The 16,890-nt window shown below is 46.9% G+C and overlaps 1 protein-coding gene across 1 annotated transcript in view; it reads right to left on the minus strand.

Moving 5' to 3' along the window:
- MEI4 (meiotic double-stranded break formation protein 4) overlaps window positions 1-16,890 on the minus strand; it is a 165,597-nt gene that overhangs the window by 59,719 nt on the left and 88,988 nt on the right. The window lies entirely within an intron of this gene.

The raw sequence follows: 16,890 nt of genomic DNA on the forward strand, positions 1-16,890 counted from the left end.
CACCACTTAAAACCGCTCTCTCTTCAGAGAAGGTTGTGATTGATTGCCACATGCCGTGAAAGTAACACAATCGACCTCCCACTGGTATGCTTGGCAGAGGAATCAGGCTGCTGCTCTCCAAGTGAAAATCAAAAACCTGAAGTAGGCCCCGGCTGGGGAGCTGCTTGCGGCTTTTGCTTCCGGGCCTGGCGAGGCTGAGGTTTTTGGGAAGGCCTCGTAGTTCAGGACCTTGCTGGTGGAGGATAGTACTTCCTTGGACAGAAGAATGACTTCTTAGAGTCCTTCCTAAAGGGCTGTCTTAAGGGGAAGTCGGAAGGTATCGATGAGAGCTGTTTAAGGGTTTCATGATGGTCCTTTAATTCAGCCACTATTTGCTGGATCTGTTCACCGAACAGATGGTCTCCTACACACGGTAGGTCAGATAGCCTGTCTTGTACTTTATTTATTTATTTAACATTTTTTATATACCGAAATTCTAGCAACAATGTTGCTAATCATTTCGGTTTACATATAACATTGGAGTGACTTAACATGTGAGTCTTACATGGAACAGGAAAATGAACTTGGAGAAAATTGAATACTTCTGGCCGAAAGTCAGAAGATTTGAGCCAGGCCCAACGTCTTGCCGAATGGCAGCTGCAGACACTCTAGTAGAGGTGTCGAAGATATCGTAAGCTGTTTTTATCTCATGCTTTCCTGCCTCAAACCCTTTGTTGACAAGGATTTGAAGTTGTTGCTGGAATTGGTCAGGCAGGGTTTCAGAGAAGTCATGTATCTGCTTGAAAATGACCATATTGTATTGGGTCATATACAGCTGGTAAGCAGCAATTCTGGAGATGAGCATGGCCCCTTGGAACACTCGTCGACCAATACTGTCTAGGAACTTGTGTTCTTTAACAGGAGGGGTAGATGAGTGAGGCTTCGTCCTTTTTGCTTTCTTTTGAGCCGATACCACCACAACTGAGTGGTGGTCGAGCTGAAATTTTTGAAAGCCGAAGGCTGACTGTACTAAATAGGTTGTGTCAGCTTTTCTATGGACTGGGGCAATGGATCCTGGGTTTTCCCAGTTCTTTTTGAGGAGATCAAGAAGAACTTGATGAATGGGAATAGAAGTGATCACTTTAGGGGCATCCAGGAATTGGAGGAGCTCCATCATCTGGTGCCTATTATCCTGCTCCGTCTGAAGCTGAAAAGGGACCAACTCAGACATTTCCTTCACAAAATTAATGAAAGAAAGGTCATCTGGAGGAGAACGCTTTCTACTTTCAGTAGGAGAGGGAGGTGGAAGTATCATCATCCCAGGTGTCATAAGGATCAGCAGGCTGACCTGTAGGACGAGGAGGGGGTTGGATACCCGAAGGCCCCGGCTGAGGCTCCGAGAAAATCGAAGGAATCGCTGGGGGCACCGTGGACGGCCTGGAAGGCATTGGTGCCGGTATCGAAGGCATCGATGGCACCGATGTGCGTATTGCTCCCGATGAATGAATCAGCTGTCAACGGGGAGCGCACCGGAGCCATCGGCGACCTGGGAATCACCGGTGGAAGGGCGGTCATGAGCGCCTCCATCCGGGATAGCAGCGGTGCCAGCGCTGCTGTCATCGGGTTGGTGATCGGTTCCACTCTCGGTGCTGGTGTTGGTGCCGGAGGAACCTGGAGCCGTTGCATCGCCTTGTCAATGGCCTCCTGGACCAGCCGATCCAGTTCTTCCCGGAGACCTGAAGCAAGCAGCCCCGGTTCCGTGACGGAAGAGGGAGGCGGAGGCACAGTCGGAGGGACCACCTTTACAGGCGGAATCGCGACTCCCAAACCTCGATCGGGGTGAGGGTGGCCTCGATGTCCCAGTCGCAGGAATGGTTGGTGCCATTTCTGGACGGGTCTTCTTCGATGGTGGCTCGGACTGTGGCGAGGTCGATGATTTCGCTCCCTCGACGGTCCGAGATCGTAGGGGGTCCAATGGCGATGTTATTCCCTACGATCCCCTCGATCTTGAGGGGTAGTAACGGGAGTCGATGGCCGTGAAGATGTCGATGGTGGATGGTCACCGGACGGAAGTCGATGCTGGTACGACTTCGACGGTGCCGGTTCCGATGACGTCGATACGATGGACGGCGTCGGGCTGTGAGCACGGAAGAGGAGTTCCATCTTCTCCATTCTGGCTTTGCAACCTTTTGTTGTCATGAGGGCACATTTGGTGCAAGTCAGGACATCATGCTCACGGCCTAAACACATTACACAGACTCCATGAGGGTCTGTGATAGACATGGTATGAGTACAGTCCGGGCACCGACGAAACCCCGACGCCATGGCCATAGAAAATAATCGAGCCGCGGTACGGTCGACGGCCAGTAGGCCGTGAGGGCCAAACTAGATGGTAATCGACGAAATACGGTCAAAAACTTACCGGAGTACCGCGTCCTGAGAAAAGTTAGAGGAGGGACCCCTGTGGGGCAATTTAAGTTTAATTAACTCCGTGAGGAAAATTCCTGTCAGGAATCTATTCAGAGCTCCTAAACCGCGAGGCTACTGCTGCGCGGAAAAAAGAAGACTGAAGGGGGACCCCTGCTGGCTGCAGGGTTAGTGCCATGCTGGGCATGCCCAGTAAGGGCCAGTCAAAGTTCTGGAAACTTTGACAGAAGTTTTCCGTGATTGGGCTCCATCCTGATGATGTCACCCATATGTGAGGACTACCATCCTGCTTGTCCTGTGAGAAATGGAATCGTCTCCACCATCTCCTTGATAAAATTTATGAAGGAGAGGTCTTCTGGTGGAGGTCTTCACCTCTGGAGGAGAAGGTTCAGTCGGGATATCTCCAGTATCCTGGAAGTCCGAGGAATCATCGGTCCAGGGCTGGTAGGGTTGATTCCCAGCATCCAACAGGCCTCCAGATGGTAAAAAAAGGACCTTCTTCGGCCGGAGGTCGCGCACCAAAGGCATCGGAAGAGGCATCGGTAAAGGTCAATGCGGCCTCAGAGACAAAGGGGGCACCGAGGGACTCAGTGACCTTGGTGGACGCCTCGGTGCACTACTCCAGAAGGCCCTGGAATTGGATCTGGCATCGATGTTCCCTCCTCCGACAAGGAGAGATGGATTTGCTTCGATGGTTTGTGACGAATCGGTGTTTTTACCGGTGCAGATGGTAGATCACCGATCAGGACATCAAGTCGGTCGAGTAACGGTGCGAGCATCGGTGGCATTGGATCCGGAGCCGGGATCAGAATCGTCCTCGATGTCGATGGAGGAAGTCCATGGAGGGCCTGTACCACTGCCTCTTGAACCATCCAGTTCAATTCCTCACAGAAAGTTGGTGGTAATACCAGTTCTGGAGTGGGAGGCTGGATGGGCATCGCCGTAGGTTCCATAGGTGTATGTGGAGTCTCAGCTGCCGGCCCCACCGAAGGCGGGGAGGTCCTCCGTGTACCCGGTCTGGAGGAGGTTGGGGGCTCCTCAGCACGGGCCTTCTTCCTCGGTGGCTCGGTCGATGCCGAAGTCGAGGCCACCAGTGCGCCTGAGTCGGATGGCGAGTCTTTCCAATGCTGATGGCGATGTTTGTCCCGATGGTTGGTCTTGCTCATGCTCAGTGCCGAGGACATAGAAGCTGAAGTCTTTGACGTCGATCGAGTCATCGGTGTCCAACCGAGGATGAGACTTTGCAGGCAACAGTGTCGATGACTTGGAGGCTTTAGAAGGCGGACGCTGTTTTGTATGGAACAACAAAGCCATCTTTTCTAACCTGGCTTGACGCCCCTTAGGGGTCATTTGGGCACAGTTGGTTCCTGTGTCCACATCATGAGTAGGGCCCAGACAGAGTACACAAACCTGGTGAGGGTCTGTGATAAGACATTGTCAGAGGACAGTCGGGGCACCTACGAAAACCCATCACCATTACTACCGTTGAAAATTTAGGCCGGGGCATGGTCGGTGACCGTCGGGCCTAAACACTGGAACCATCAGTAACCGACCGAAAGTCGAAGTAAAGCTTACCTTATGGTCGCGGGTATCAACTGTTGACAGGGGGACCCCGGATGGGGTGAAAACATTTGAAAATTGAAAAAACAATTCCTGAGGAAAATCTCTGTCAGGAATCTGTGAGAGAGCTCCTCACTCCGCGTGGCTAAATCAGCGTGGAAAAATAAAAGACTGAAGGGGGACCCCTGCTGGATGCAGGGTTGGTGGCATGCTGGGCATGCTCAGTGGTGCCAGTCAAAGTTCTAGAAACTTTGACAAAAGTGTTCCGTGATTGGGCTCCATCCTGATGATGTCACCCATATGTGAGGACTACCATCCTGCTTATCCTGTGAGAAGCAAGAAGATTTTGGATTCTCTGAATGGAGAATTGTTCTGTCAACTGGTAATGGAACCTGCACTGAAGGGGGTAATACTGGACCTGGTGTTTATCAACAGGTATATTATCTCTGATGTAGTGGATGATCATCTAGGATCCAGTGATCATCAAATGGTGTGGTTTATTATTAGAATGCAGGAGATGAAAGTTCATTCAAAGGCGAGGGGTCCTAGACTGCAGGAAAACTATGTTTTTTAAAACGATGGAGTATCTCAAGGAGTTGTAGCTAGATGGTAAAATGGTGTGGAGATAGAAGAGTACTTAGCAAAATTAAAAGGAGATTTTATAAAGGCCAACTAATCTTTTAATTAGGAAAGTAAACAAAGAAAAGACGAAAAAATATGGTTTTCTAAAGAAGTTGCTGAAAAGGTAAGAAAGAAAAGGTTAGTGTTTATAAACTACAAGAGATCGCAAAATGAAGAGCACAGACATTTAAATTTGCATTTACTAGACAAATGACACAGTACTTAGAGGATTTGATAAAGGAAAAGTTACATATTAATCCTCCTGGATTTATCTGCTGCCTTCGACACAGTTAACGACTCTATCTTACTCGACAGACTATCTGAAATAGGAGCAACGGGAACCACACTAAAAAGGTTCACCTCTTATTTGTCAAACAGAAGTTTCCAAGTAATTTTCAACAATAACCTTGAACAAGGTAAAGCTAAGTACAGGAGTCCCACAAGAATCTGCCCTGTCTGCAACACTTTTCAACATCTATCTTCTACCGATCTGCCACACACTGGATCGCCTAGGCCTAACCCATTACCTATACCCTGATGACATCCAAATTCTGGTCCCAATACAGAATACAATAGAAGAAACTTACAAGAGTATAACCAGATAGCTTGCAAAAATAAAACCGTGCCTATCCTCCATAAAACTCATACTAAACATTGAGAAAACCGAATTAATAATCCTAGACAAAAAAGTCAGTGAAGCCCCTATGCAACCACTCCAAATGGAAGACCCTAAAACACTTATCTCTCCTGTTAACCACGCTCAAAACCTAGGAATAACCTTAGACAAAGATCTATCTTACAAAACCCACATAACAAATAAAATCAAAGAAGGATACCACAAATTACTCACACTCAGGCGTCTTAAACCTTTTCTCACACAGGAGGATTTCAGAACAGTACTACAACTACTTATATTTTCCAACTTCGATTACTGCAATGCTTTACTCCTCAGCCTACTCCTTACTACCATACGTCCGCTCCAAATACTACAGAACACAGCAGCCAGAATTCTTACAGGAACAAAGAAACACAAGGATATCACGCCAACCCTTATCTCTCTACACTGGCTCCCAATAAAATACAGAATAGAATACAAAGTTCTAACAATCCTTCATAAAATAATCACAGGACAACAAAACTTATGGCTGAGCAAATACATCGTACCCCACGCTCCAAAAAGGAACCTTCGATCAACGAACAAAGGCCTCCTCAAAATACCTCTTGTAAGATCCACTCATCTGAACACAACTCGTGAAAGAGATATATCCTTAGCCAGCCCCGCCCTTTGGAACACATTACCAATCGAAATAAGAACGCAACCAGATATCAAAACCTTTAAAAAATATTTGAAAACCTGGCTGTTCACCAGAGCCTATGCAAATGATCTCATCCAGCAACACAACAAGAATCCTACACAACCATCCACCAAGAAAAGCCCACATCCTCAGAGAAACATAAAGGCATCTAAGACAAAATAAGAACATACAAGTCAATACACAAAGCCACATACAAATGGGGTGGCATAACTATTTAAACTATATAGTCACCATGAGTTAACTTCTATTTAAAAATATGATGTAACAATGTTTTTCTAATATGAGTAAACATTTGTTTAACTAATGCGACTACTGTAAACCATTATGATGGCGAAACCGAATGACGATATACAAAACATGTTAAATAAATAAATAAATAAATAAATAAATGTGGATGAATTACCTTGTGTGACTTTTAAAACGTATCTTATGGAAGTTTTGTTACATGACACAGGAAGATATACCACCTTTGAATTAAGTTCTCTTTTTACTTTCGTTTCTAATATAAGAATTAAACTGATTCAAGATCAAAATTCAACTAATATATTTAAATTGGCAAATTTTCTGGAAAATTCTAAAATTGAAATTTCTGAGCCTACTACTTTGATAGTTTTGTTTGTTACAGAACAAGATTTAAGTTCTGTTATGCAATTATACTTTACACATATGAATGTGTCTTTGGTCAAGTTGTAAGAATTGTTCCTCATTTGTCTTGAGTAACTCAGAAGTAGCTTAAAGGGTTTTTAGCCCTTACACAAGAGGCTTACTCTTTGGGTGCCTCACTGGAGTTGTCTGAAGAGGTCTCAGAGGTATCATTCCCCCATGGGTCATAAGGAGCATCATTGCTAAACTCGCCTGGAGACACCCATGGAAGAGGCCTTCCCAGGCCCAATGGCTTGGGCAGTGATGCTACAGAGGGCACAATAACACTAAGGTCATTGAGGGTCCCGAAGTACCCAGAGCCAGGCCGGGTAATGCCAGCTATGGAAGTGAGGTCCTCAATGTTCCCTCTAGCTTTGAAGGTCCCTCCTCCTCAAAGGATCCCACAATAGAGATGGCATCGGGAGGAGGAGGCACTGATGGCCACTGGGGCATCAATGGCACCTTAGGCACTGGCATTGGCTGAGTGGGAAGAACACCGAGCAGAACGTCAAAGTGCTCCAGCAGCAGTGCCAACATTGAAGAGGCAGGCTCCGGCACCGGTGGGGCCGGCGGCTTGATGCCCTGCAGGGCTCGAACAACCACCAACTGCACACCTTGCATTCAAGCTCCTCCTCAAAGGCCGCCTCAGCAGAAGACACAGCCAGAGCCCCACAGAGCCCCTAGGGGAATCAGCACCCAGCACTGGAATTGGTGGGGAAACGCCTCAGACCTCGGGCCTCAGTGGAGGTCAATACCTTCTCGCCACGGGATCACTTTAGGGGCATCACAGCAGACGCCGGTCGCAGCTCAAGCCCAGCACCATGCGAGAACGGAAACTGGTGGCGAGGTTTCTGAGACTTCTCACGGTGCTTGGCTCGGTCTTTCCTCATTGCTGAGGATAAATGAGATGACCCCAAAGTCCTCGAGCGAGAGGAGGCAAATGAAGGCCGATCTAAGACACCCCTTCTCCACCGAAAGCCCTGGAGTAGGGGTGAACACTGAGGGATCAGTGTCCATTGGCTCTCTACGCCCCTTCGATGTTGATGCCCCTAAGGCTGGAGTTGAACGCTTGGACTTCCTAGACCCAAACAACTTCTCCATCTTTCCCAGTCAGGCACGCCAGCCCTTAGGGGTTATCTGGTTGCAAAAACGACAACCCTGGATGTCATGCGATGCCCCCATCATGTGGATCCACGAAGTACATAGTCCAAGGGCTTATCTTCTCTAAGTGCCCCTTTAACCCCCTCGATTATCTAACGGTTCAACGGACTCCCTCACAGGCTGCTTCGGATATATTTTAAAACGTCTTTACTGTGAGTTTTTGCCTCTACGGCCAACTTCTTTTCAAATTCTCTCTTAGCCTGTCTTATCAATGTCTTACATTTAACTTGCCAACATTTATGCATTATCCTATTTTCTTCTGTTGGATCCTTCTTCCAATTTTTGAATGAAGATCTTTTGGCTAAAATAGCTTCTTTCACCTCCCCTTTTAACCATGCCGGTGATCATTTTGCCTTCTTTCCACTTTTCTTAATATGTGGAATACATCTGGACTGTGCTTCTAGGATGGCATTTTTTTTTAACAATGACCACACCTCTTGCACACTTTTTACTTTTGTGGCTGCTCCTTTCTTTTTTTTTTCTATTTTTCTCATTTTATCAAAGTTTCCCTTTTGAAGGTTTAAGCATGAAAGCTGTGGATTTGTTTACTGTCCCCCTTCAAGTCATTAATTCAAATTTGATCATATTATGATCACTATTGCCAAGTGGCCCCACCACAGTTACCTCTCTCACCAAATCCTGTGCTCCACAGAGAATTAGATCTAAAATTGCTCCCTCTCTTGTCGGTTCCTGAACCAATTGCTCCATAAAGCTGACATTTATTTCATCCAGGAACTTTATCTCTCTAGCATGTCCCGATGATACATTTACCCAGTCAATATTGAGGTAATTGAATCTTATAAATAATCATGTTGTGCTAATAGGTCTTTTATAATTTTTAGTGAAAAGACTGAATTAATCACAATATAAATGTATATTGGACCTTCATACTTCCCACGGTTTGAAAGTATGTGAACTTGTAATTTTTACCGCTTGCGGGTCTTTTTTAATCATCGGTCCATAACATGTGCAATTTTCTAGTCCTAGGATTAGCATCTCAAACTCCGGACCTTGGACCCTGAAGCACAGTAGCACCTATATAAGGGAAGTACTGTTTCCACAATTTTACTAAAAACTATAAAAAAATTTTAAAAAGATTGTATATGTTATGGACCAATGTTTAAAAAAGACCCGCAAGCGGTAAAAATTACAAGTTCACATACTTGCAAACCTCGGAAAGTATGAAGGTGCAATATACATGTATATGATAAGTGATTAATTCAGTCTTTTCACTAAAAATTCTAAAAGACCTATTAACACAACATGATTATTTATAAGTGCTTCTTTGTTTCGTTGTATATCGGACAGATTGATATAGATTCAGTGTGGTAATTGAAATCTCCCATTATTACCGCACTACCAATTTGGTTAGCTTCCCTAATTTCTCTTAGCATTTCACTGTCCGTCTCACCATCTTGACCAGGTTGACAGTAGTATACTCCTATCACTATAGTCTTCCCCAACACACAAGGGATTTCTACCCATAAAGATTTGATTGTGCATTTAATCTCATGCAGGATGTTTATCCTGTTGGACTCTATGCCATCCTGGTCATAAAGCGCCACACCGTTTCCTGGGTGCTCCTCTCTGTCATTGAGATATAATTTGTACCCCAGTATAACACTGTTCCATTAGTTGTCCTTCCACCATGTCTCCGAGATGCCAAATAAGTCTATTCAGTCTATGTCATCATTCACTGCTATACATTCTAATTCTCCCATCTTACTTCTTAGACTGCTGGCATTAGCATACAAACATTTCAAAGTTTGCTTTTTGTTTGTATTTTCATTCTGCTTTTTAATTGATAGGGATAAGTTAGAATTTTTTAGCTCAGGTGAGTTTTTAGTTACAGGCACTTGGACTACTTTTCTTATTATTGGTACCTCACTGTTGGGATGCCCTAATTCTAAAGCATTATTAGAATCTTTGAAGATACCTCCCTCCGAACCATGTGACTGTATGCTTTCCCCTTTGTTCTAGTTTAAAAGCTGCTCTATCTCCTTTTTAAAGGTTAGCGCCACAGACTGTACTGTCTTCAGTGGTCAATTCTGCAGGTTTTGGAGGTGCCCTTGGCAGCCAGGAAAGTATCAGTGGTTTCAGTTATGATACATGAAAGACGTTATGTATCCCAATGTGGGCGTCAGTTTCAGTTGGTAGGTCGCAGGATCTAACTGATAGATTATTGGGAATAGACCAATGAATCGTGGAGCAAGACATATGGAAGGTACTCTCAGTCATATGTGGTGGGTGCTGAGCCACACCCTGACACCCACCTTAACATTGGGAGTGGGCCTTCAGTGTGCATCTGTGTTTTTTTAGCCCTCTCCACTGCCTTATGGATTAGAAAATTGGTGTGGCTCCAGAGGACTTGTAGATCCTGGGCAGATAACTTTGCCGCAGGAGGGGATACCGCCTTGGGAAGAGGCAGAGGTAGTTAGTAATGGTTGTCTCCTGTAAACCACTTGGAATGGAGATGATCCAATAGTGGCACAGATGTGGGAATTATGTGCCAACTCCACCCAGGGCAGAAGGGAAGCCCAGTTATCTTGTTGCTCAATGATGTAGGCTCTGAGCAATGCCTTGAGTGTGCAGTTCATACATTCAGATTGTCCATTCCCTTGGGAATGGTATGCCATTGTGAAGCCTAAAGTGATATTGCACTTTTTGCAAAAGGATCACCAGTATTTAGCCGTAAACTGTACTCCTTGGTTGGACAAAATTTGTTTGGGTAAGCCGTGGAAATGGAACACATGTAGGGTAAAGAGCTATGCCAACTCCAGGGCAGAAGGAAGACCTGTGAGTGGGACAAAGTGAGGCATTTTTGAGAAGCAGTTGATATCCACCCAAATTATGGTGGTGCTGTCTGAGAGAGGGAGGTCCACAATAAAATAGGAGGACAATTGGGTCCAGAGTTCCCTGGGGGCTGGTAATGGCTATAACTGCTCCCAGGGTCAGCCAACACAGCTTTCTGCAATGTGCAGGTGGGGCAAGAATCCACGTAGTCTTTAACATCTTGCTTCATCTGAGGCCACCAATAGTATTGTTCAAGCAGTACTAGGGTTTGAGCACAACCAAGGTGACCTGAGACATGGGAATCGTGGGACCATTTCAGTACTTTTTCATGGAATTTAATGGAACGACCATCTTTCCTAGAAGGATCGTGGCTGGGTTGATGATGTGTTGGGGAGGTTCTGGGATGTCCTCAGCCTGGAAGGAACATAAGAGAGCATCTGCCCAGATGTTTTTGAGAGAAGGCCAATACCTTGGGCTCAACATCAAAACGTGCATAGAAAAGAGACCAGCGAGCCTGTCGTGCATCTAGTCGGGCAAGATAAAGGTGTGTTCCAGATTCTTATGTTTCATATATATATAGTGGTATGGGCTGGGCATCCTTTAGCCAATGATGCCACTCTTAAAGCACTAGCCAGACCTCTAGGAATTCTCTGTCTCCGATGCAATAGTTGCGTTTAGCCAATGACAATTTCTTTGAGAAGAATGAGCAAGGATGGAGGTCGCCCTTGGTAAAACGCTGGCTTACTACGGTCCCTATACCCACGGTGGAGTCATCTATTTCCAGGATAAATGGGTGTGTAGGGTTCAGATGGTGAAGACAGAGTTTCTTTAAGAAAGCATTCTTTGGTTCTTGAAAGGCTGCTACTGCTTTGGGAGGCCAATCCTTATTATTAGCTCTCTTAATAGTGAGGGCAGTGAGTGGTGCCGTGATCCTAAAATAATTCACAATGAAGTGGCAGTAATAGTTGGCGAAGCCAGAAACATTTGTAGGGCTCACAGTCCTACTGGATAGTGCCAGTCTTGGATGCTCTTAACCTTCTCTGAGTTCATGTGAAAACTCTTTCTGGATACAATACACCCCAAGAAGGGGAGGATCTCCTTTTCAAACAGGCACTTCTCAAGTTTAGCGTATAAGTTGTTCCTTGCAAGCATTGTAAAACTAGATGTACGTAGTGATGGTGGGAGCTGAAGTCCTTGGAAAAATGAGCATGTCATCAAGATAGACAGCCACATAGACAGAGTAGATCCTAGAAAATCTCATTCATCATCTTTTGGAAGATGGCCATGGTGTTACATAGCCTGAAAGGATTCACTAAATATTCATAATGACTGTCATGTGTATTGAATGCAGTCTTCTATTCAACATCAGGTTTAATCCGGATCTGATTGTAGACTCCTCGGAGATCTCATTTTGTAAAGATCCTAGCCCCTTGGAGCCAGTCAAAGAGTTCAGAAATTAGTGATAAAGGATACCAATCTTTCTTCATGATGGCATTTAGTCCACAGTAGTGGCTACAGGGCCTGAGTGACCCAACCTTCTTGGCCAAAAGAAGCAGCCTTTCCCCAGCAGAGATGACGACAGTTGGATGAAACCCCACTCTAAACTCTCCCAGATGTACTCCAACATCACTCGGGTTTCAGGGAGAGACAAGGGATCGACTCTTCACTGTAGAGTTTTGGTGCAAGGCAGTAGTTCGATTCCGCAGTTGTGATGGTAAGTTTCAGCTTTACGTTTAGAGAAAACATTCTCATAGTTCCTGTATGAGAAGGGAGACCCGAGAGGGTAGTGCCCAGTACTAGGAGGAGCGGAGTTTCAACATGTTTCAAGCATGAGTCATGGCATTGCTACACCCAGTGATAAAGCTACAGCGTGACCAAATCAAAATGTGGAGAATGCTTCTGGAGCCAGGGAAGCCCCAGCATGACTGGGTTAACTGCTCGAGCAATGACGTGGAATATTATCAATTCTTCATGGAGCAAACCAGTGCATAGGGTTAGAGGAGCTGTAGCAAGGTTAATCTGGCCAGGTAGAGCATCCCCATAAATGGAAGAGATGATAAGTGGAGACCTCCTTGGGACAGTGGAAATCAGAGGATGATCGACCAGTTCATTCATCCCGAAGTTCCCCCTGGACCCGGAATCCACTAGCGTAGGGTGTTGAAATACTGGTGGTCCACAGAGAGGGTCACACCGGGAGAGTCAATTGGGGAGCAGGTGTAGTGAAGCCTAGGACCATCTCCCATCAGATCCTAGGCTTGGAAATTTCCTGGTTTGACAGGACATTGGGCAAGCAGGTGCCCCATGCCGGTGCAATAGAGGTAGAGGCCTAATTACTGGCAACAGCATTACTCCTCTGGTGCAAGCGACTATGGCCAAGCTACTTGGACTCTTCTGAGCAAACAGTGGAGGGTGGAACAGGAGGCAGCAGTGACAGTGGTTACTAGAAATGGGAAGCCAGCATGATGGTCCTATGAGGAGGGCGACCCATTGTTGGAAGGGATGGTCTATCCTCCCAGGCAGGTCAATGAGCCACTCCAGGAGTTAACAGACTGCCAAGTTCATCCTTAATCCTGGAGGACAGGCCATCCAAGAATATGCTACTGAGACAATCTTTCCTCTAGTCGAGTTCGGTGGTCAGGATCCAAAATTCTCTAGTGTAGTCTGCTAGAGGTCGGGTGCCCTGGCACCGATGTAGATGGACAGAGTCCATTGCAGTCAGCTGGCCCACTCATGAAAGAATGAGCAGTGAACTGCTGCAGGTCTCTTAAAAATAGATTCAAATGCTCTCAGAGGGAAACCCAGGCCAGAGCTTTGCCATCCAGGAGAGAGAGTAGGTAGGTTGTCTTCATGTGATCATCAGGGAATAGTGACGCTTGAAGTGTGAAGTGCATGTAACATTTGATCAAAAACTCACGGCACTGTTTAGGATCCCTGGCATCCTGGGGTGGAGCTAGGAAGTGAGGAATGGGATGACTCGGTAAAACAGGTATGGGTGGTGCCGCTGATGGCTGTGCAGGTGCAACTGGAGTTGAGATTGTGTTTAGTCAGGCAGTGAGTCGCTCCATGGAAGCGACCAGAAGTTCCAGAAACTGCTGCTGTTCCTGAAGCTGATATGCAAGATCCAGAAAGGCTTGGAGAGTGTTGGCGTCTGCTGAGTCCATGGCTTTTGCAATCTGTTGCGGATGTGGACCCTTGAACCGAGGTGGAATTGGAAAAATCTGCAGGGAGGAGCCCAGTAGATCCCCAGCATCAGCTGGCAGAGCTGGCTGTGGCAACGGCCCAACTGGAGTTTCACCTATACCAGTCCTCATTCCTTTTAGGTTAAGCCCTCAGGTGCTGGAGCCGGCAGCACTTATGGCCTCTATTGCTGAGGTAGAAATCCATGGAGGAACTTGAGTTGCAGACCAGGGTCCGGGGCAGACTGAGTACAGGCAAGGTCAAAGGCAGGCAGTGGTCAGTGGCAGGCAGAGTTCAATCATGGACGAGGATCAGTCTTCAGTGGCAGAATTTTAATCAGTCACTTGTCAAGCCGAAGGCAGAACCAAAGATCCGACCAAGGGAAGATGGGCCAGATAGGCAGGCAGGAATGAGAGAGGAGCAGAACAGGCAGGCAGAAGTAACTGAAGCACTGAAGACTTGATCACAAGATGAACACAAAGAAGTAGGAGCTAAGACCAAAGATTGCCAGGTCAAAGACAAGGAAGAAGAAAAGACGATGGGAACATGCTGATGCAACTAGCTCTACCCACTGTAATCGACCTATTATCAAGGTGTAGAGTGGTGGAGGAAAGGCCCTTTTATGGGCCACAGGCTCTGGATGGCATCTGTGGGCGTTGTGGGAATTTTCCACTGTGGGTCCTTTATATCAAGGGAAGACACACACACGTGCCTAGGGCAGCATCAGGGAGTTGGCAGCACCCTGCCACAGGAGTGTTGGCCTGCCTGTAGTGCTGCGGCCTGCCTCACTGTGGTCTGGGGAAGCCATAGCGGCGCTGGGGCTGGAGGTAGTAGTTTATGGGACCGACTCACAAACCGCTGAACTCAGATGAATTGAGTTTTGCAGGGAGACTAATATGCTCTCTCGGCAGTTGGCCATGACTAGCAAATGATCCAGGTATGGGAGGACTTGACAAGTAAGCGTGCAGCTAGCATAGCCAGGCATTTGATAAAAACTCTCAGAGAGTCCAAAGGGGAGTAATGTGTTTTGATAATGGGATGAATCTACCTTGAAGCAAAGGTCATTCTACTGGGTCGGATAGATTGGTATGTAGGCATATACCGTATTTTTCGCACTATAAGACACACCTGACCATAGGACACACCTAGGATTTAGAGAAGGAAAATTAAGAAAAACAAATTCTGTCCCCATGATGGCCTCTGTACGGAGCTCCCCCTGGTGGCCATCCGTGGGATTTTTTTTGGTTTTGTTTTTTATAGTAAGGCAGAGAACATCCACACAAGTACTCACATTCACTAGTTTTCTCTCCCTCACATACATACTGTTCTGGAATTGCTAGAGAGTTAGCAATATGTTAGGAATCTGCTATCTGATGGGAGGAGCAATCAGAAAGGAGTTAGTAATCTGTTAGGAAAGCTCTGTGTTAAAGCTGGGAGTAGCAATCTGTAATGAATCTCCGTGAGGAGTTAGCAATCTGATGTAGTTGTGGGTGGATCCCTGGGCTGGTGGCAGATGATCACGCCCCTGGGAGGAAATCCTGAGAGGGACCACCGGCTAGGCTTGAGTATGGAGACAGACACACATTAGTTCTTTTATTAAACAGGTTTTTGAAACCACCAGAGGTGGCAGTAGTGAGCTGATATGCCCGGCAAGGCTGTAGTCCCTCAGGTACTGGAACAGCGATCCAGGATGGCTGAGCTGTTGAGAAACTGTAGAAAGTGAGTAGGCAGAGAAGGCAGAGTTCATGAACAGAACTAGATGACAAAACTCACGTAAGGTCTCAAGGAAGCTCAGGAGCTGGAAAGGTTTAGGCCCTCGAGGAGCGAGTACCTGGTTCCAGGGAAAGCTCTGAGAGAGCGATGTTAACTCACAATTGTTTGTAGCAGCGATAGCTTCCAAGCAGTAGAGAATCTTCAGAGTGTCCAGGAACATGGGCCCTCGAGGAGTGAGTACCGGTTCCTATCTGTAATCTGAAAGTAAAGAAAAAGAGCGAGGCCCCCTAGGAGCAGGTACCTCTGGTAAGTCCGAAGAGGCAGAGTAGCTTGGGAGGTGTAGCCGAAGCAAACCCCTTACCCTTGCTAACTCAGTTAGAATGTGAAAATAAAGACCTTTAAATATTGGAAGTGGATGACGTCATCTCAGGGGGATGCCCCTGAGGTTCGCACTCTTGCTGGTACTTCAATCGGAGTGCGCGCGCCCTAGGTCTTCAGGCAACATGGCGGATCTGCAACGTCGAGCTGGTCCGGGGACACCGGAGGAAGACAGCATGGAGACGCCGCAGCAGCCAGCCGTCCATCAGACCCGGAGGGAGTCGCCACAGAGGTAAAGAGGGAGGAGTGAGGGTGTCGGGCAGCGACGGTCGCAACACATACATAGGCTCTTTCACATTCACTAGCTCTCTCCCCCACTCAACTTACTGGCTCTCCCTCACATATACACATACCCACAGACAATCACACACTGGCACTCTCCCTCATACGCAAAGCTCTCTCACAGTTACTTTAAACTTTCATGACTGCTCCAAAGTTCAATAATAAATAGTCAGGTCTATATTACATTGATTAGGAGAGCAATTTGCTCCTAATACTTCAACAGATAGCCACTTAACCAGCACAGGCAGTAATTCTATTTGCTGGTCTGTGTCATGTGTCCTCCATCCCAGGCAGTATACCACCCCCATGACCCTCCAAATACATCCAAACAAATTAGAAGGAAATGGCACCAACCACAAACCACAAGGAGTGAAGTTCTTACTTTGGATTGCAAGTGAGCTCAACAATTGACCATGTATCGTCCTCCACCGGCAGAACCCGGGATCCCCGCTGATCTCGGGGTGCATCTCACTGCGAAGATCGGCGTGGCGCGGGTCAGTCATCACCTGTTTAAACCACGTGGGCTACGGAGGCCCCTCCAGTTCAAACAGCTCCCTGCCGGTCTGCTGTTCTGGGGTGCATCCCACTGCGAAGGCTGGCGCGGCGCAGGTCAAATGCTAGCCGTCTGAACTGGAAGGGCCTCAGTAGCCCACACGGTTCAAACAGCTGATGTCTGACCTGCACCACGCCGACCCTCGCAGCAAGATGCACCCCGGGAACAGCAGACCAGCAGGGAGCTCATGTTCCTCCGGCAGAAGACGACACACCTGCGCCACCATGCTGATTGGGCTGAGTGGGGAGGAAGCGGGGATGGCGTGCGAGAGGGAGAGACGCTACATTC

Source organism: Rhinatrema bivittatum, chromosome 3 (genome assembly GCF_901001135.1).
Source record: "Rhinatrema bivittatum chromosome 3, aRhiBiv1.1, whole genome shotgun sequence".
Taxonomy (NCBI): domain Eukaryota; kingdom Metazoa; phylum Chordata; class Amphibia; order Gymnophiona; family Rhinatrematidae; genus Rhinatrema; species Rhinatrema bivittatum.